A 23,043-nucleotide genomic window follows, 5' to 3' on the forward strand; every position below is an offset into this window, starting at 1 on the left:
TATTAGTGCTGAGTATGGGGATTTTTTATTTCCTTTTCCCTTTGGCTAATGACTTATTTACATACTGACTAATTCCATGGGATTCGGGAGGTGAAGGGGGGCACTAAATGGGTATTCGTCTGAAGAATATCACAGCATTCAAAAGTGTATTCTTCTTCTAAAATCCTGCTTTTGTTGCATTAACAACTTTGAAACGATCATTGTGTCATGAAATAATCACTAAATGACATATGGCTCCTTAATCAGCATTGTTCACTGCTGGCAGGATCATGGAGTCATTGGACTTGCAAATGCAGGTTTTGACTTATGGTGGCTTAGTGTAATGTATGAAAATCGGTGATGGGGTGTTTCAAACCAGGAAAATTCAACTCTGGTTTTACATGCATGGATAGCACTGGCCTGCACAGCAAAATGAAATCCATTACCCATTTTATTGTTTTCTATTTTGTGTGAAGTTTGGTTCAAAATTTTTGTGTGAGATTTTATATGGAATGAAAGATATATATATATATATGTTTTAATTCTGTATATTTGAAGGTAATGCTGCTAATGATATAGCTAACATCACCATAATGTTGATTCTCCAACCTACATATATTCTTCATATGATTTATAGAAATGCATTTCTTTCCAGGAAATATCAGCTCCCAATGTTGGTCTAAGGTTATCACAAATAGAAATATTGTTTTTGATTAAAGACATTATCTCCATAAAATCAAATTTTTACCTAGATACAGTAAATATTAGAATAAATTGAAATATTATCCATCTCTAATAACTTGATGCTAAATACAGGAGCATTATAGTTTTATTTTTAAATGGCAACTGTATTACTGATATCAATAGCTTTTACAAAAAGATATTATTGATATAAAAATATATTAAGGATTATTTCAGTAAAACAGCATTGCATATATATTTATAAGGTTATAGAAACTGCCCAGCACAACACATAAATTTTGCTTGTATTACAGATACAATAAACAAGGTGATAGCACAAACTGGAGGTTACCTCAAAGTTGCCTCAATTAATTTGCAAACATTTTTGAGATAAACCAGGCATTATGAACATATGCTTGTTTTTATGTATTTATCTTATTTAAATTTCAGTTAAAACACACAGAAATACTTTGTTTTTAAGAAAAATAAACTTTCACCGAGGTTAAGTAACTTTCAGAAATTTATACAAGTAGTCAATGAAAGAGCGAACATTATCATCAGTTCTTTGTGCTTTTCTAGCACATTTTCTATGAGCCTATTGCAAATTGAAGGAAGTAAAATCAATCTAAAATAAGAATGCATCAACTATGTCTATAATAAACAAAACCTATATTTCCATTAAAATCTCTAAGAAAAATATCTTTGTGTAATGAGACAAATTTTGGCTTGCTGGCTTCCTGGATTACTTTGTTGGAATGGATTTTAAGAACTCAGTTTATTGCCATAGTTTAGAGTAAATATCTGGACACATATGCTGCTCCCTGGATTTGTTTCAGGGCCACAATTTGGCAGCCTGAGGCCTAGCTGGGAATGGTAACAAATTAAGAATGCCATTATGGTAAGCTTTGTTTGTAAGCTTAGGGAGAAGAAAGAAATAAGAAGTCTGTGAATTCGTATCCTTATTATTCTGTTTATTTCTAACTAATAATCTCTGAGACACCGTGGTTCAAAAATATCTATCTTACCTCCAGTAGCATTTATGCACACAAATCATGGAGTACTGGTCATGTGCCACTTATAAAAACTTTCTTTTGATATGCCTTTCATCTTTTCAGCATATAAGCTTTTTGATATCACAGCAGTATTTCATGACTTTTGCCATTCATAGTATACCTAAACAAAGACTTTTCACAGATTTTTAAATATTTCCTGATTTAATTTTTGATTATTTGATTTTTGGATTTGACTTAACTTATTTAACATTTAAAATTTATCAACAGTTTGGAAAAATTGTTATTTTATCATGTATATCCAGATAAAATTGTTTAAATCATATTGCCTAATTTTTCCATGATAATTCTCTCCATCTGAACTAATTTCAATATTTCTTTATTTCCAATTTTGTTAATTTGGTAGTAAAACTATAATTTATTATCCTTTGCTTCACTAGGACTTTATTCATGTAACTATAAGAAATGAGTACCGTTAATTTACCAAAATTTTATACATATCTTCCGAGATTTGATTTTAATTAAACAAGTTACTATTAACCTTTAAAATTATATTTTAGTGCATAATTTATATAGCATACCTATATATTTTCAAATCAGTATTCATATTTTCTTTCACTAAATTACTCCATGTTTATTTATAAACCATTTCCTATAATTGTATCTTAGGCATAGCTTTGAACAATTTATATCTTTTGAGATCTATTGCCCTAGAAGGGCCTGTCATCCTGCTTCTGATTCTATTTTATAAAACAATGAGATAATTGATTTAGGGCAGCAAAATATCCAGTGATACTTTTGAGCTTCCACAAATAATGTTATAAAGATCTTCTTTTTATTCCTCAACAGGCTTTTACTTTTAGCTCTTGTGTTAGATTTGTTATTCAAATTCTATTAACTTGTGAATGTGCAATAAGATAGAAGTCAAGGTTCTTTTCTAAAAATATGTATGGATACACAGTTGTTCAGGCACAATTTGTTGAAAAGAGTTTTTGTTTCTACACTCACTTGCTTTGGCTACTTTTTTATTTGAAGGGCTTTTAGGAAGGTATTTTTTTTAATTTTCTTCTATTTTATTCATTTATTCTTTCACCAGCATCACACAATCATGATTAGTATAGTGCTATAGTTAATCCTGAAATCAATTAAAGTAAGTCCTTAAATCTTCATTTTTCATGTCAAAATTATTTTGCCTCTTTTCTATATAAATTTTAGAAACAGCAAGTCAATGTCTTCAACTGTGCTTGCTAAGATATTGATTGTAATGATATTAAATCTATATAGCAATCTGGGGAAAATTGAAGCGTTAAGATATAAACCCTTTCATCCATGTACATGGTATACCTTTCCATTTTATTAGGTCTTTTTTCATTTGTCTTCCATCCCTAAAATGCCCTTATTAGATATTGATGGTAATGATATTAAATCTGTATAGCAATCTGTGGAAATCAAAATATTAAAATATAAATCCTTTCATCCATGTACATGGTATATCTTTCCATTTTATTAGGTCGTTCATTTCTCTTTCATCTCTAAAATGCTTACTTTATGCTCTAAACAATGAGTTTTCAGGGAATAAGTTTACATATCTTTCATTAAATGTACAATGAAATATTTTCTGTTTTGAATGTTACTAGAAATATTTATAAAATTTGTTTTTAATAGATTATTACTAATAGAAATCCAATTGATTTATGGATATTGACTTAGTGACTTGAATTGCTGCTTGAATTCACTTACTACTTCTATTGGGTATTTTGCAGATTTCATTTTTTTCTAATTAACTGATTACATTAAAAGATAATTAACTTTTATGTATTCACACTATGCCCTTAAGCACTGGTAAATTCACTTTTAATTCTTCTAAGTATTTTTGTTATTGTTAGATTTTACAGGATTTCCTACATATATAGCAATAGGTCATGCAAGAAAGTCAATTTATCCTTTCTTTTTAATTTCTATGTCTCGTTTCTTTTTCTTGCCTTATACTAGCGAGTATCTCCTTACAGTGTTGAATTTTAAATTGACAGAAAAATTATTTGCTATGTTTCCAATTGCAGGAGGAAAGCATTTACTATTTCTCATCAAGTATGATATTAGCCACAGAATTTTTTAATCATTTCATTTAAGGATATTACCCCATATTTATAGTTTGGTGAGACATTTTCCCATGAGGAGATATTGAATTTTGCCACATTTTTAATCAGCTGAAGTAACTACATGATACTTTTTCTTTTTTAAATTAATGTGATGGTTACATTAAAATATGTTTGAATACTTTTGTTCATTAGATGAATCTTACATCCTTGGGCTGAACCACATTTCCTAGTAAAATATCTTCTCATGTATAATGTATCTTATTGCATTCAATTTGCTAATTTTTTTAAAATAATGTTTGATTCTCCAAAAAAAAAAGGTTGCTCTGTATTCAGGAGGGATATTTGTCAGTAATTTTTCTCTGTTGAACATCCTTTTCTGGTTTTTGAAAAGCAAAGATATACTTGCCTGATAAATTCAAAATACTTTTCCTCCTCTATTTTCTAAAATTATTTATATAATGTTACTATTAATGTTTCCTTAAATCTTTGAAATTTACTAATTAAGCCTAATGGCCTAGAGTTATCTTAGTGGAGAACTTTCATAATTAAAATTTTTATTTCTTTAATATATTTAATGCCTTTGAGATTTTCAATATTTTATTTTGGCAATTATGTCTTTCAAGAATTATTCCACATCATTCAAATTGTTTAATTTATTCACGCAAAATTGTTTATTACATTTTTTATTATCCTATTAGTATATGTAGTATCTGTGTTGGAATCCATAGTTTCATTCATTATCTTAGTAATTTATGGCTTCTTGCTATTTAGAGGATTCCAAATTTTATTAATTTTTTAGAATCAGCTCTTCACTTGAATATTCTGTTTATTCAATTTTAGTTTCAATGATATCTACTCTTATCTTTATTTTTTCCAGCTCATAAACTGCCAGCTCATAAACACAGTTCATAAATTTTACATGTTTTTAATTTTTAAACATAATTATTTAAAGCTTTAAATTACCCTGTGATGAATTTTTTGCTGCATTCCACAAATTTTGATATTTATGTTTTTACCACTATTCATATATAAATATTTTCTAAATTTCCTTGTGATTTTTCTTTTATATAACACAAGGGTCATTTAGAGGGTTTTATCTAATTCCCAACAATTGTAGTTTTTCAAAATATCTTTCAATTACAGACTTCTATTTTAATTCCCATGTGGTCAGAGAGAACATATTGTGTTTATTTCTGCTCTTTATAACTTATGTTAACATATTTTGTTAGATTTACATCTGAGTGCCTCATTATTTGTACTTTTGCAAATGGTATTTCTTTTTCATTTCAAAGTACACAATGGTATCCATTTGTCAAAACCCATAGAACATTACAGCACAAAAGTAAACTTTAATATATGCAAATTTTAAAAAATTAGTCAGAAGACTATATCTAACACAACAAATACCTTGACAAAAAATTCTAACTGTACTACAAATTTATGCATATGCTCACTAAAATGGATAGGCAGAAAAGGAGCCAATCTAAGTAACTTTGGAAAATGGTGTTTGATTGGAAACTATAGGACTTAAGAAAAAAGAAACTGTATGTAAATGCTGTACTCCAGTTGTTTCTCTCAGGGACTTGGGTTAACTATTCTGAAAAAGCTGTATTTGTATAGTAGGTTTGAACAAATAAGGAAATAGATGGTGGATGCCATCTATTGGACAGGCAAGTTACACATAAGCAGAGGGAAGTGTGACTAGAATGAACCTTGTGGTAATGGATTTAGTGAGAGACTAATATGAACCCCTGCTTAGCTTAATATAGATACAGAAGTACAGAGTAATAATTGTATATATTTGTGTATACATGAGTCAGTGTACATACATATTTTTTCTGGTCCTGTCAGGTGAGAGGGCCTAGAAGCAACAATGCCCCGGAAGATTGAGCCTGATTCCCAGGTCTTGCTTTCTAAAACATTCTCCAATAAAAGGTATCAGGATTCCTCAGAGAAATGGCTCAATCTAGGGATGGAGCAGGAAATATACAAAATGAACCTGGAGCATCTCATAGTGCTAGAAAGTGAAGAAATGATCAGAAAACCAAAAGGACTGGTACCTACAAAAGGGACACAGCTGCCAACATGAAAGGGCTCCCAGTGGCCAAAGCTGGAATAATTTGAGCAACAAAATAATGGCATAGTACTTTAATTAGATTGGGGATGATAATACAAAGTATAATATAAATATCCATGAGTCCATATTGATATAAATAAGTAATTTAATGAATGAATGGAGGATAAGACATGAATCTATTCAAACTAAGAACTCCAAATAATTTATATTGATATTCCTCCCTCAAGGAGGTGCAGCTTAACTTCCCCACACCTCTTGAATGTGGGTTGTACCAAACAGTAACTTGCTTTTAATAAAGCAAAGTATGGAAGAAGAGAGAGTACTTTTATAGTGGAAAAACTTGCCAAACACTACCTTAATGAAGGTCAATACCATCAAGAATAAGTCATGTTACAGGCACCTGGGTGGCTCAGTGGTTGAGCGTCTGCCTTTGGCTCAGGTCATGATCCCAGGATGCTGGGATTGAGTTCCATTTTGTGCTCCCCACAGGGAGCCTGCTTCTCCCTCTGCCTATGTCTCTGCCTTTCTCTGTGTGTCTCTTATGAATAAATAAATAAAATCTTTAAAAAGAAAAGTAAGTCATGTTGCATGTGCCCTTGTTATGATGTGAAGTAAATGATACTTCACAATCTGAAGCACTTTTTACTTAATTCCACTTCCTTTTATTTCTAGTTTTACTGGTATTAAACATATATTGGCAACATGAAGACCTTTCTTACTTACTCCTAATGACTCTCCCTTTTATTATTCACAGGTATTGCCATGAGTAAATATTTTGAGCCTCTAACTCTGTCTTGAGTAAATTTCCTGTAGGAACCAAATGACATTTACTTCTAATGTAATAATTGATATGTTTGTATTTAAGTCTACCAAATGGTATTTGTTTTCTATTTGCCTGTCTGCTCTTTCTTACTCTGTTCCTCTTTTCCTGCCATCTCTGGAGCAAATTGATATTTTTAGTATTCCAATTTACCTCCTCTGTTGACTTTTTAGTCATGTCTTTTTGTGTTATTTATTTTGCAGTTTCTCTTAATGCATTTTTAATTTATCAAGTCCACCTTCAAATATAATCTACTACTTTACAAACAAAGCAAGAATCTTACAAATGTATCCTTCAAATCACCACCCTCCTGTTCTGTGTGCTTTCATTATGCATTTAATTCTACATATGCTATACATCTCACAATCTTTTTTACTTTAAAAAGTGGTATCTTACAGATATTTAAAGAGATATATATAGGCATTAACACAAAGACATGGGCATATGTGTAGATATTTAGAAATATTTTAAATATATGTTTTTTATATTTACTTATATATTTTCTTTTTCTGGTGTTCTTTATTGCTTCATTTTCTGTAGGTTGAAGAACTTCTTTTAGCATTTCTTGTAGTGCAGATTTGTAGGTGATAAACTCCATGAGCTTTTGCTCATCTGAACAATTATTTATTTTACCTTTATTTCAAAAGGATATTATATTTGAAAGTAGAAATCTTTGTGCATAATATTTACTCTTCTGACACTGAAAGGATGCCATCCAACATCTGCCTTTAATCATGTCTGGTAAGAAATCAGCAATGCTCTTAATGTTGTTTCATTGTAATTTATTTTTCTCTATAGGTATTTTTACTTTTTTTTCTTTTCCTTTGGTTTTCAGAAGTTTGACTATCATATGTCCATGTATAGTTTCATCGTATCTATCATATATATTATGCTTAACTTTTGAAGTGAGGCCATGTCAATCTTGCAAAAATTTTTACTATTATCTCTTTAAATTTTTTTTTTACTACATTCCTTTCTCCTGGTTGGGCTCCAAATAGAGGTGTTTGACCATTTTATATTCCTATAAAACTTGCAAGCTCTCTTCTCTCTTATTAACTCATTTTACTTTTGGGATTTCAATTTGGATACTTTCTACTGACCTATATTTAAGGACTCTGATTCACTGATTGTTTTCTCTGCTGTGCTCAGTCTGCTGATAAGCTCATCAGATGGATTGTTTCTGTTACCATATTTTTCATTTCTATTTTGACTCTATTTTTTAGTATCTATCCCTCTGATGATATAACCAGTTTGTTCATGAGTGTCATCTGCATTTTGCTCTAAATCCTTTCATATATTTATCATAGTTACTTTAGTATAGCTGGCCTTTTCCATAAGACCCTTTAACATTTTTATTAAGTTACTTGTAAATTGCTGATTGATAATCCCAACAGCTCTTGACTGCTTCTTTGTTGGTTGTGAGTTTCATTTTCTTTTTTCTTCATTTGTCTAATAAATATTTATATTTTTATTTTTTTTTATTTTTTTTTTATTTTTTTATTTATTTATGATAGTCACAGAGAGAGAGAGAGAGGCAGAGATACAGGCGGAGGGAGAAGCAGGCTCCATGCACCGGGAGCCTGATGTGGGATTCGATCCCGGGTCTCCAGGATCGCGCCCTGGGCCAAAGGCAGGCGCCAAACCGCTGCGCCACCCAGGGATCCCAATATTTATATTTTTAAAGGTGTTTTTATTATAGCACAAGGACAGGACATGTGGACAGAAAGAGCTGCCTAAACGGGGAGAGATTTTGTCTTGCTTTGTTTTTCCCCTTAGAAAGCTCCATACTCAGCATGGAGCCCAATGCGGGATTTGAACTCAGGACCCTGAGATCAAGACCAGAGCTGAGATCAAGAGTCAGACACTTAACTGATTAAGCCACCCAGGCCCCCCATGTCTAAAAAATGTTTCTTAAATGCCAATTTTTGAAAAAATATAGACATAATATTTACGTCTACAGAAGAGCACTTCCATCCTCCTGAGTCAATCTTATCTGTTATTAAACTTGGTCTTGTTGCTTTAGTTAGATTTAGTTCACCGAGGTCTCAAATCATTTGAGGGTAAGTTCAGAACCTTTCCTTTAATGGAGTTGGGATCAAAGTATCTGCCCTATTTCTCTGTTTTCCTGTCCTGAGACTTCAGCAGGCCCCATGATCATGCAATGCTTACGTACTCTAGAGAGTTTCATCTCCTCGCTCTTTCCCATACCCAGCCACACTTGACTTTTGCCTCATGCTCACTGTAAGACCTAGATGGTCTATAGAGATTCCCTCCATTCTTCTGCATGGTCCTCAAACTGTAGAAATCTCTGTGCACCCGCACCTTAAAAGTTACTCCAGCTCTCCCCCAGGCAGAGACAGATATGGCTCCTGACTCAGTATAAGGCATGGAGGGGCTGGAGGCTCTTCCCTGCCTTCACATGTTAGCAGGACCTTCTTATCACTGCAGGAATACCTGAAATACCTAAGGGTTTCTCACAGTTCAATCACCCTCCCCCTCTGACTTCAGCAGCCTCTATACACCTGAATTTCCTGTGAAATCTGTTTCAGAGCTCCTGTGTTATTCACAGTGTTTCCCATGAGGGCTCTGTGAAGCTTGTGCAAAAGAGTTGGCAGGTAGTTGCAGATTTTCTTTGTCTCTGCCTCCCTGGGATTCTAAACTGTCATACCAGCCCATTATCAGTCTTTAACAACTTATTATAAGTATAACTGTTTTCCCTTTAGTCACAGCTATGATGGCTTCTTCCTCCTCCTTTTGTTTCACAAGACATGAAAACAGCCATGGATCACTTCTCTTCTAGGAATGGTTAACCACTTAATGGGTTATAATTCATATCTCTGATGTGCTTTAGAAACTATGATTTTAAGATTCTTATTGCCAAGGTGGAGGGAAATTCTCTTGCAATTCTATGTATCCTATCTGGAAGCAGAAATCCTCATTTGTTTGTTTGTTTGTTTTTAAGATTATATTTATTTATTTGAGAGAGAGAGTGAGAGCACAAACAGAGTGAGGAGCAGAGGGAGAGGGAGAAGCAGACTCCCCACTGAGCAGGAAGCTGTGAAAGCAGGAAGCTCAGTAGACGGCTTGATACCAGGACCCCAAAATCATGACCTGAGCTAAAGGCCAATGCTTAACCACTGAGAGACCCAGGTGCCCCCCTCATTTGTTATTTTTAATGGACTAGTTTCTTGAATAATATCTTGAACAATGATTTAAAAAAAGATTTTTTAAATATTAAAATATTTGTAATTAAAATATCTTACTCCTAGAAGTTTATTACTTTTAATTTCTCCAATAGCATTATTAAGATGTCCACCATTGGGATTTCTCAGAGAAATATAGAATTTCTAGATCCTAGGTTTATGAAGCCTCAAATCATAAATCCAATATACACTAGCTGAGTAGCATACATAGCTAAATGCTGAGAGAATCCTTATGAGGGATATTCCCCTATATGTAAAACTAGAAAAATATTGTTATGGAACTAAGAGAAGATTATGAATTCTGAAGTGTAAGTACAAAGGTTCAGGTGAGATTAAGGTAATTGTGGAGACGTTAAAAGTCTTGTTGAATACAAAGATTTATTTCTAAGTCTAATCCTGGGATAATAGAAAACCAGTGCAATTTATTGAAATAATAAAGGGCTCATTTCTTAGACCTCATATAAAGTGATGTATAAAGCTTAAGGGAAGCAAAACAATATGCTTGACATAACCTGAATATAAAATATTGTCTGCATTTTGAGATACAGTCACCTTGAATATAAGCTTGAAAACTTAAAGTTGCTAAAAAATTAATAAATGGTTTGATCATCAAAATACATATTAAATGAATTCCAAAATGCATGAAATCACCCCAATATAATAACAAATTGATACTGCTGTATTTCAACATTGTTACTAGTTGTAAAGATATCTAACTGTTCAATCAAATCAGGAAAGTTCTGAGTTACAAATTAACAAGTTAATTCAGAAACAAAGCAAAGACAAATACTTGATTAAATATGAGTACAAATATACAACAAATGTTGACTGAAAATCACATTTGTTTTTTTAAGATTTTATTTATTTATTCATGAGAGATACACAGAGAAAGGCAGAGACATAGGCAGAGGGAGAAGCAGGCTCCCTGCTGGGAGTGCGAGGCAGGACTCGATCCCAGGACCCCAGGATCACACCCTGAGTGAAAGGCAGACCTTCCACCACTGAGCCACTCAGGTGCCCCAATTACATTTGTCCTTAAAAACCCCGATGAATAAGACCTTCAATACAAAAGGACTAATTACAGGGACTGCCTGGGTGGCTCAGCAGTTGAGCATCTGCCTTTGGCCCTGGGCATGATCCTGGGGTGCCAGGATCGAGTCCCACATCAGGCTCCCTGTGTGGAGCCTGCTTCTCTCTCTGCCTGTGTCTCTGTCCCTCTCCTGTGTCTCTCATGAATATATAAATAAAATCTAAAAAAAAAAAAGACTAATTACAAATACAATAGGAGTAAAAGGGAAGTAAAATGTACTTACCTAAAGTGCATTTTATGGAACTTGTGGCTCAGAGGTCAGTGTCCTGGCTTAAGTTAAACACAAATAGGGCTTAGTTTCAAAATCAGGTGGGTATTGACTTTTAATTTCATGTCCTGAGAGAAAGAAATTTGGAGGTGATAGTATCAGAAGGAAAAGTAGATAAGACCTAACTTTAAAAGTAGGAAGTTCCTATGAAACCACAGAGGGCATACATCAGAATGAGTAGAGCCACGTCGTACAGTACTATTCTCTCAGGTAGCATAAATCAAGTTTCAGCCACAGAGAAAGCCGTACAATATCCTGGCAGCTCTATACACGTCATCTGAGAGTGAAACAGCTTGTGCAGGACTTCAAGTGTCACCAAATCACTGAGGGTTACGACCAGAAGCATCAGTCCAAAGGCGGCATAAAGAGGCCTCCTCGTTGGGTCTAGGGACTTTTGATAAAATAACGTTTGGTTAAAACACAGCTAGAAATGAGCAAATAGCTTGAATATCCTCCAGCAACACTCAAAGCAATTAAAGAGTTGACTATGTTCATATTCAAGCTTCAAGATGTCAGAGTAGTAGCAGTAAAGCTAGCAATTTAAAGACAGAATGACCCTGAAATACAAATCAGCCGGAAAAGAAAATGACCTTTTACTTTTCTGAATACTTGTCTTCCTCCTGCCACTTATTGCCCCCTGAACATTCTTTATGAAATTAATTAAAAGTTAACTTTATGCATATTGATTTTATCAACTCGGTTCACAAGCCATAATCTTTGTGATATACAAAGGCTCAAAAGAATGCTCTACATTTGGATCACAGATTTTATTGATGCCATTAAAATGTAGATGTTTGGGAAAAATTAAGAGCTTTTTATCTGGCCCATATCATAGAACAAAAAGCATAAGTGACTAGAAATAGAATTTTGAATATCAGAATTCAAGCACATAGATAAATACACACATACATATGTAAAGTCAAGGACCAAATTAAAAGGAAGCTTTCCCATGATGCCAGAAAAATGCATAATATATCTAGGTTTATAACTCTCTCTGGAGCTTTCCTGGTGTAATCTGAAAATAGCCCCCACATGCTGAGGGCAAGGAGAGCCTAAAGAAAAGAAGCAAGCCACTCCATGTTAGTAGGTGGCAGTTTCAATAACAGCAAAAGATACTTACCCACAAGGCTTGTCCTGGGCTACAATAAGATGATTAGATTTCCATACCTGTCCTCTAAATCTTAAAAGCTTAGAAAGAGGCCCTAACTGGGCTCAGTCATGTGTATGGCACAGGTGTTTCCAACACCACATCACCATCTCAAGTTCCTTGGAGCAGGCTCTGGGATCGGAAAGGCAAGTGGAACCCACATTCCAGGGATAGAAGAGCAGGTGAGAAGCCTCTGAGTGCCCAGGTCTAGCTCATAGGTCAATCAATGGTCATGATTTCTTTGGTCATGTTCACCAACATGCTATAAAATATGGAAGTTTAAATACTATCTTGTAAGCAGGCTTATTCTCCTTAAAAGCTTTGCCTGTAAAAATAGGCAAAATAAGTCAATAAGTTTGTTTTCAAGTATGGTCTAATTTCAAAATGTATCACAGGAGAATCAAACCTACTGTTTTTGTCACAGTTCTTTTTCTCACAGAGACAGTTTGTTAATACAAATAGTACTAATTATCAAAGTCTGCGGACATATCTGTGAAGATTTTTTATTTCTAACCATGGTAAATGATTTCCCTGCAAATAACAGAAAAAACAACCAATATGCAAAACCATACTTATTTCACTTAGTGAAAATTTGCATTGCAATTAAGCAGTTACTCTTTCCATGATGTGACAAAAGGATCAGAAATCTGAGTCAGCATCAGTATAAGCTAAGATTAGTTTGGATTTAAGGACAGAAAACCCAAAATAAAATGGGGGGTAAAAATACAGTACATCTTTATGACATAAAAACTCAGGTACATGGTCCTTGGCCAGGAAAGCTCTTATGGAATTGGAAATCTAAACTCTTCCTGTCTTGTACCATTTTTTATATGGCTTTCCTTCCCAGTTCACCTTATAGAGGATTGTTTTGGCTGGAGCCATATAATCTGCATTCCAGACAACAATAGGAGAAAAAAGGGAGAAAGAAAACAATCAAAAGTTGCCAATCTTTAGTCAGAGTTTAATGGTGCGACAGTGACCAGCATCAAGAAAAGTTGGTAGATACAGCCTTTATTCCAAGCAGTCATGAGCACAGCTAAAATTCAGAAAGTCTATTATAAAGAAAAGGTTGGAATAGCTGTTTTGACTACAATATTCCTGCATTTTTTCATGTTTTTCCCTGAAATGTTAAATGATTATTCCAGCAACCACATATGAACAAGACTTTACTCAATGGCAGAAGTCTGGAGAGGCAAGAGCTATCTGCACATACTTATCCCTCTATTCTCTAAAGGGTGAGGTGGTATCTATTATCCTTTCCCAGTGCTCCCTCAGCACACAGCCAATTGCAACTCATTTGGACGAAATGAGGTCACATGTTCACCTGTACATTCAAGGACTTCTGGCAGAGCAAGGGTCTGTCTAGGAGAATGAGAGGGGCTTTTTTGAGCAAAAGCAGTAATAATCCCTTTAGACTCTGGAGTCAGAACAAAGTTAGAGTTTTGTTAGTAAGCAAGACTGGAGAATGGCATTGGCTAAGTAAACCATAGCGTTCACCATTATAACCTGGTGTTTTGTGTGTGCTGTTAAAAATTAAAGTAAAACTCAATACCAGTTAAGGTTATTGTTCTCAGCTACTGTTAAAAATTCAATGACATAATAAAGCCAAGAATAAAAATATTCAGCACACATTTTCGGTTTTGGAAAGTGGTATTAGAAAATGGAAAGGAAAAACATAAAGAAAGAAAATCAATTTTTTAAAGTTCTTCAAATTTGCTTGGATTAAATAGGGAATCAAACTGTATTGTAAACTATTAGAATTGAACAAAACTGGGAATACAGCATATAAAATTACTACATTTTTCATAAGGAAAGTAAAAATCTTAAATATTATTGGAAATTAAGAAAGAATGAAAAATAAACTAAACATTTCATTTTGGAAGTAATAAAAACAATGTATTGAATCAAATTTTTGAAAGATACCCAAAGATGAAAGTGAAAATTAGTTACTTAGGGGATAAAATCCAAGAACGTTTTAGAACTAAACATTTATTAGCCTAATTTAATATATTATTAGGTCAAAAGATAAAAATATTGAAGATGTCTCTTGCTACAAGAGAATTTAAAACCATCAATATGCATTCTTGATTTTTTAAAAACAATTCTTTGAAAAAAAAACAATCCTTTGACAAACTAAGAAGAGAAAAATATGTTTAAGAGTATTATGAATCAATAGGAAAAACCTTAAGGGTGAACAAATAATGCCTCAAATTATCAATTATTATTCACATTATTGTTCTATAAATATAGTATAAAAATAAGAGAATTTAGTCATCTAGATAATGGAAAGTTAATAAAAATGATAATTGTTATTACCATTAATAATAGAAAATAGAGGTACATTATAGGATATAGTATCATATTTGGGATAATGCTTGTTTTTCTGGGTGTCATTCTTACAATTTCCTTTTTTTTTTTTTTCATTCTTACAATTTCTAAAGGTATAAACTTGTGTACCACATACTCATGCTTCCAGAGATTCTTGGGAGCCCAAGAAGCAGCCGAGAACATTCAGCTATCTGGTATCAAATCAAGTTCCACCTTAAGAACCTGAACTGTCAGCCAGTGCCTGGTTATAAATCATAGATTTAAACTGAATATCTCTAGGTCTCTTTATTTTATACACCATTCTCAAACTTGAAATAAAATTCTAAACACTGAAACAACAGAAGAGTTTGATTAGCATAAAATAGTCAAATTTACAAGAGAACTCAGAAAGATGCAAGGCAAAAATACACCATACTCTATATTGTATCTTTGCTCTGTACCATAGATCTCTAATTTATGAGAAATAATCATTTTTTTATAAAGGTAATGTAGAAGTATTTTACTCACAATACAAATAAGTAAGAGTAAAACAAACTCAGTGTTAAGATACAACACTTTTATGAAGAAATAATAAATCTTTACTTTAAAACATACAACATGACCTTGAATAGAGAGATATCACATTTCTAGAAAAAAAAAAAAGAATCAGCGTGGAAAAGATTTCACTTATCTTCAAATCTATATAATTAAAGTACAATTAAGTCTTATCACCCAATAGGAAAGCTTATCACCCTAAAATATAAGCTTTACAGAGTTCCTAAAATTTAATTTGCAGATCCTGGGGAGCCCTCAATAAATAGCTGATCTGAGAAGCAACAAAAAACTTTGCAAGACTGCCAATTTCAAAAAAAATGCATTAAAACATCATAGTTATGCAAAATAAGCCATGATTTCTATTATCACCACCACCCCTCTCCACTACCACCCTTGCATGCACAAAACACTGAAAACCACAAGTCCAATATTCATATATTGTAATAATTTGAGATATAGCTGCTGTTCACAGTAGCTGGCTCCATATTGAGAAGCCATAGGACTTATTTTCAATAGTGGGTGATAGTTCCACTGAGCCACGCCAACTCAGTAAATAGTAAGTTTAACATAACACCAATGGCAATCTCAAGATAATTTTTTAAGTTGAAAAAATGATTCTAAAGTTACTCTGGAAAGAGTAAATATATACATTTTAAAGAAAACTCACAATGGGCCATTTGCCCTACCCGTTAAATTCTATGAAGATACTGTAAATAAAAGGTTCAGTCACAATACCAGACAGTGGGACAAAACAGAAAGCACAGAAACAAATTCATAAGGAAATCTAGGATTTGATGAAGCATTGAAGTTAACGATATTTGTTCATAAAATAGTGTTGGAACAGACAACTACAAATTTGGGGAATAAAATCATTTATATCTGTTCTTCATATCATAACCAAAAATATAGTAAAGTAATAAACAGTTAAGAAACAAACAAAACACAGGCAAATTTTTAGAAAAAGTTATGCCAAATATTCTGATGGAAGTTTTTTCTAAGCATAGATAATCAGAGACAGCAAAGGGAAGACAGCAAAAGAATATAAATTTCCAGACCCTTAACACTCTGTAAGAAAGCTCAAGATAAATCCTTACAGGAGATATCCCAACTTTTTTTCTTTCCTAGAGCATGATAATTTGACATTTTCATCAGCCCTTTAAAATACATATCAAATTATCTGATGAAACAAATATTTGGTGTTAGAAGTCAGGATAATGGTTTCCCATAGCAGAAGAATAGTAACAGAAAGAAAGAAGAAGGAAAGAAAGAAAGAAAGAAAGAAAGAAAGAAAGAAAGAAAGAAAGAAAGAAAGAAAGAAAGAAAGAAAAAGAAAAGAATCAGTAAGCTCTTCTTTAACATTTAGAAATCATTTTTCTTTTTTCATCATGAACTCTATTTCCATTTTATTTCACAACTAAATTGCAAGCTAATATCATTTTATGATTAAAGATTTTTTTATTTCACCCTTTCTTAATTCTATCACAAAATATGTATATGTCCTAAAATTTTACATTTTATTACAGAAATCTTTGCTAAACTGTATTTCTTCTGGATTAAGTTGCATTACAATTATTTGTAGTAAATAATTGATCTTAGTAAAAATATTACAGATTTATTTTTTTTAAGATTTTATTTATTTATTCATGAGAGATACAGAAAGAGAGAGTCAGAGACACAGGCAGCATGAGAAGCATGCTCCATGCAGGGAGCCGATGTAGGACTCGATCCCAGAACCCCGGGATCACGCCCTTAGTTGAAGGCAGATGCTTAACTGCTGAGCCACCCAGGCATCCCTATTACAGATTTAAAAGTAATTTTAACATGTAATTAAATATTTTAGAATGCATATGAGATTAATAAAGTGATTTTTTAATTACTGAACTTATCCATGGATATGTATGAATTATTGCTAGAATATGAGTTTTTATAATTAATCCTACTGATATTTTTAATTTTATTACTTGAAGTAGTAAAGAAACGTTTATATGTATATTGATAAAAATGAAAAAGTTTTTAATAATGTCACCCAATTCTCTGAACTCTTCAGAATTACATGTCAAAATAAAATAATACTCTATGATCAAAATTGTTTTAATTATAAGTCAATTGGCAAATGGATTAGGTAATGCTTCTGATTTGTGGAAAGCAAAGAACATGAAACAACCTTAATTACATTTTTAACCCAGATATTTTTTAAAATATTTTATTTACTTATTCATGAGAGACACAGAGAGGCAGAGACACAGACAGAGAGAGAAGCAGGCTCCTTATGGAGACTCTGAGGCGGGACTCATCCCAGGATCCCAGGGTCACACACGACCTACACCAAAGGCAGACATTCAACTACTGAGCTACCCAAGTGCTTCTAACCCAACTATTAGTATCATTCTTATCTTGAGCTGAGGGAGGTATGATGCTTAATTTTAGGTATCAGCTTGACTGAGTTAAGGGATGTCCAGATAGCTGATAAAACATTATTTCTGGGTGTCTTTGAGGTGTTTTTAGAAGAGATTAGCATTTGAATTGGTAAAGATAGCCCTCAACATTGCAGGTGGGCATCGCCCAATTCACTGAGGACCTTCATGAATAGAGCAAAAAGGCAGAGGAAGAGGCAAGTTTATTCCCTTTGCTTGAGCTGAAACATAACATCTCCTGCCCTCAGATAAAACTTCTCAGGTTGGGACACCTGGGTGGCTCAGTGGTTGGGCATCTGCCTTTGGCTCAGGTCGTGATTCCCGGGTCCTGGGATCGAGTCCTTTGTAGGGCTCCCTGCAAGGAGCCTGCTTCTCCCTTTGCCTATGTCTCTGTGTCTCTTATAAATAAATACAATCTTTTTTTAATTTTTTTTTATTTTTATTTATTTATTTATTTATTTATTTTTATTTATGATAGTCACAGAGAGAGAGAGAGAGAGGCAGAGACACAGGCGGAGGGAGAAGCAGGCTCCATGCACCGGGAGCCTGATGTGGGATTCGATCCCGGGTCTCCAGGATCGCGCCCTGGGCCAAAGGCAGGCGCCAAACCGCTGCGCCACCCAGGGATCCCCAATCTTTTTTTTTTTTAAAAAAAGAAACTCTTTAGGTTCTGGGGCCATAAGAATTGGATTGGGACTTACACTATCAGTTCCCCTGGTTCTTAGGCCTTTACACTCTGAATTATACCACAAGCATTCACCAGCTTGCAGATGGCAGAATGGGGGACTTCTCAGCCTCCATAATCATGGGTGCTAATGTCTATGATTAAACTCTTTTTACATGTGTCTATGTATAAATTAGTGACAATGCTTCTCTGGAGAACCCTAATACATCAATACAATAAAACCGTAGGTTTAAAATCATCATGAAATGAGGAGTGCCTGGGTAGCTCAGTTGGTTGAACATCCAACTCTTGGTTTGGCTCAGGTGGTAATCTCAGGATCATGAGACTGAGCCCTATATTGGGCTCCGTGCTCAGCATGGGGTCTGCTTAAGATTCTCTCTCCCTCTCCTTCTGCACCCTGACCCCACAAGTCTCTCTCTCTAATAAATAAATTCTTTTTAAAAAATCATCATAAAATGCTTACGGTTTATGCACTTGGTTAAATTAGTTAGTCATGCACATTGGGTGAGTTAAGTGGGAGAACGATCAGGAAAACAACACCCGCCAACAGAAACAGTAACTCAAACCTTTTATTAAGTTAGGAATTGTAATTTGAAACCAACACTCAATGGCATTTTGAACTATGAAACACTAGGAGCATTCCAGTTAGAATCTGAAACATGGTATCACCAACATTTCTTAGTTTTATAACAGAAGTTCCTGTCAGTAGAATCTCACAAAAAGAGAAAAGTAGGGATGCATTACTAGAAAGAAGCAATTGATATTATTCTTGCAAGCTATATGATTCCTCCCTTGCTGGTAAACTTAAGACAGGAAAGAAAGAAAAGAAAGAAAAGAAAAGAGAGAAAGGAAAGAAAAAAGAAAGAAAGAAGAAAGAAAAGAAAGAAAGAAAGAAAGAAAGAAGAAGAAAGAAAAGAAAAGAAAAGAAAAGAAAAAAAAAGAAAAAGAAAAAGAAAAATAGACCTAGTAACCGATTTCAGCTGATTACCCAATAAAGTGATTTGCATCAGACTGAGTAATGAAGATTACTCTCACCAATGCAGAAGATTACTCATCATCCAATCTATTGAGGACATGAATAGAACCAAAAGGTCAGAGAAAGCATAAATTTTCTCTCTGCTCCAGCAGGGACTTCCAACTTCTCCTGCCCTCATACTGAGTGTTCCTAGGTCTCAGTCCTCAATATTGGCCTGACACTTAACTGGCTCCCCTGGTTCTCAGACTTTAAAAAAAAAAAAAAAAAAAAAATTTTATTTATTCATGAGAGACACACACGGGGGCCGGGGGCACGGAGAGAGAGGCAGAAGGAGAAGCAGGCTCCATGCAGGGAGCCTGACATGGGACTCGATCCCGGGTCTCCAGGATCATGCCCTAGACCGAAGGGTGGCACTAAACCGCTGAGCCATCCGGGCTGCCCAAGGTTCTCAGACTTTAAAGTTTAGCCTGGAACTACCCACCAGCTATTCTGGGCCATCTTGCCAACAATAGAATCTGAGACTTCTGAGACTCCACAGTCATGTGAGCCAACTCCTCATGATAAAACTCTTTCTCTATATTTAGAAATAAACAGATAACCTATTGGTTGTTTCTCTGAAGAACCCTCACTAATACAGGAAGGATACCCAAAAATGCTTTATCCCGATTTTGCAAAGCAATTTATTGTACCTGTTATTCTTTCCCTTAGATGCATCTTGTTGAACTTGATATATTAAGAAAGGCCTTCCATTAGGTAACTTCTGTGTACCTTCAAAATTTATTCTCTCCTCTTTGCTCTGCTCTCTGTTCAGTTGTACCAAGTAGTCAGTGGACTTTCACACCTCTTAATTTCTTTCTGCTTTGGCTAATAGGAAGCCCTCACAAATGATCTAAAAGAGAAAAGTGAGTGAAGTCAGGGTGTTTATTCTCCAGGATTTTTCCCCTTCAAGGCTGCCCCGGACTATGTCCCTAACCAAAGATCAGTGCTAACTTCCAAAAGGCCTTGTCTACAAGATTAACTCTCTTTCCAGGTTCCAATAAGCTCTCTCTTCTTTTGTCCCCTGTGCTAAGCGATGGCAACAGCTTCCCTGCTCCCTGGCTCTAGTTCCCATTTTACTCCCATGTTTCCTCTATAACCCCACTTTTCCCCCCCTTTAATTAGTCCCTTTGTAAATAAACTCTCCTCAAAAAACTAAATTCTGTGTCATCTGTTGACATCTTGAATGATACAGAATTGGAATACTGAAGATATTTTAACTATACTACAATTTTATAAAAGTAGCATTTTAAAATATTCTTGAACTTGAAAGATATTTTGTCAAGATATATTGGAGCTGCAGATTAAGCTCATTTAATCTATTAAAAATATCCATAATACAACAGAATTAGCAAAGCCAATTCTCATTTCTAAGCCAAATATCCAAGTCTTTGTCACATAAAGTCTGATTTCACTTATCAATTTGCATAAATGTTATATGTTTCAAGATATATTATTAACAATACTAAGAAACTAATAGTGGCACACATCTTGAAAGATAAGTTGGCAAATGCTGCACACTCAAGATTGAAATGTTACATATATGATAAAAATTAGTTTATTCATTCATTAAAAATTATAAAAATTAGATAATATATCAACATACTATCATATATATACAACAAACATCATGCAATCCCTATCAAAATACCATGGACTTTCTTCAGAGATCTGGGACAAATCATCTTAAGATTTGTGTGGAATCAGAAAAGACCCCGAATAGCCAGGGGAATATTAAAAAAGAAAACAAGAGCTGGGGGCATCACAATGCCAGATTTCAGGTTGTACTACAAATCTGTGGTCATCAAGACAGTGCAGTACTGGCACAAAAACAGACACATAGATCAATGGAACATAATAGAGAATCCAGAAATGGGCCCTCAACTCCATGGTCAACTAATATCTGACAAAGCAAGGAAGACTCTCCACTTGAAAAAAGACAGTCTCTTCAATAAATGGTGCTGGGAACATTGGACAGCCACATGCAGAAGAATGAAACTAGACCACTCTCTTTCACCATACACAAAGATAAACTCAAAATGGATGAAATATCTACATGGGAGACAAGATTCCATCAAAATCCTAGAGGAGAACACAGACAACACCCTTTTTGAACTTGGTCACAGCAGCTTCTTGCAAGATATATCTATAAAGGCAAGGGAAACAAAAGCAAAAATGAACTATTTGGACTTCATCAAGATAAAAAACTTCTGCACAGCAAACAAAACAGTCAACAAAACTAAAAGACAACCTACAGAATGGGAGAAGATATTTGCAAATGACCTATCAGATAAAGGGCTAGTATCCAAGATCTATAAAGAAGTTATTAACTCAACAGCCAAGAAACAAACAATCCAATCATGAAATGGGCAAGAAACATGAACAGAAATTTCACAGAGGAAGACATAGACATGACCAACAAGCACGTGAGAAAATGCTCCGCATCACTGGCCATCAGGAAAATATAAATCAAAACCACAATAAGATACCACCTCATACCAATGAGAATGGTGAAAGTTAACAAGACAGAACACAACAAATGTTGGAGAGGATGTGGAGAAAGGGGAACCCTCATGCACTGTTGGTGGGAATGTGAACTGGTTCAGCCACTCTGGAAAACTGTGTGGAGGTTCCTCAAAGAGTTAAAAATAGATCAGCCCTACAACCCAGCAATTGCACTGCTGGGGATTTACCCAAAGATACAGATGCAGTGAAATGCCGGAACACCTGCACCCCAATGTTTATAGCAGCAGTGGCCACAATAGCCAAACTGTGGAAGGAGCCTCGGTGTCCATCAAAAAAATGAATGGATAAAGAAGCTATTACTTACAATGGACTATTACTCAGCCATTAGAAATGACAAATACCCACCATTTGCTTCAACATAGATGGAACTGGAGGATATTATGCTGAGTGAAACAAGTCAGTCCAAAAGGACCAACATTATATGGTCTCATTCATTTGGGGAATATAAAAATTAGTGCAAAGGAATAAAAGGAAAGGAGAGAAAATGAGTGAAAATATCAGTGAGGGTGACAAAACATGAGACACCTAACTCTGGGAAACAAACAAGGGTAGTGGAAAGGGAGGTGGGCGGGGGGTTGGGGTGACTGGGTGATAGGCACTAAGGGGGACACTTTGTGGGATGAGCACTGGGTGTTATGCTAAATGTTGGCAAATTGAACTCCAATAAAAAAAATTAAAAATAAATAAATAAATAATAAAAAATTAGATCATATATCAACATACTATCATATATATACAACAAATATCATTTAACTTGAAATAAGGCTATGTAATATATGTAGCCAAAATGAATCATTTATGAAACAAAGAACATGATAGAATATATCATAGTCCTCTGATACACATATATGAGTACATATATTTTTGGCTTTTAGAATGACTAAGAATTAATAATACAAAATAAGAAATAAACCCATTAAGTTTGTTATAATCAGGACCAAAATTTCTTATGTATTCAGTGAAAGAAACAAGATCTATTGCTAAAGCTAATAGATCTGATAGCCATAATATAATTTAATTTTTGAAAATTAGAGGTAAAAAATTAAATATTTTATAAGTAATAATAAGATAAAAGTTGGTTGTGATTGGAGATAGGGCTTTTTATATGGTTTAATAAAACAGATTTTAATTTCCTTATTAAATAAGCTGAAACTACAAATCAGAAATCTC

At 34.1% G+C, this 23,043-nt stretch overlaps 1 pseudogene; it reads left to right on the forward strand.

The window, feature by feature from the left end:
• Positions 1-5,642: 5,642 nt before the first annotated feature.
• The window catches only part of LOC121492547, a 53,855-nt pseudogene continuing 36,454 nt past the window's right edge, over positions 5,643-23,043 (forward strand).

Source organism: Vulpes lagopus, chromosome 6, assembly GCF_018345385.1.
Source record: "Vulpes lagopus strain Blue_001 chromosome 6, ASM1834538v1, whole genome shotgun sequence".
Taxonomy (NCBI): Eukaryota; Metazoa; Chordata; class Mammalia; order Carnivora; family Canidae; genus Vulpes; species Vulpes lagopus.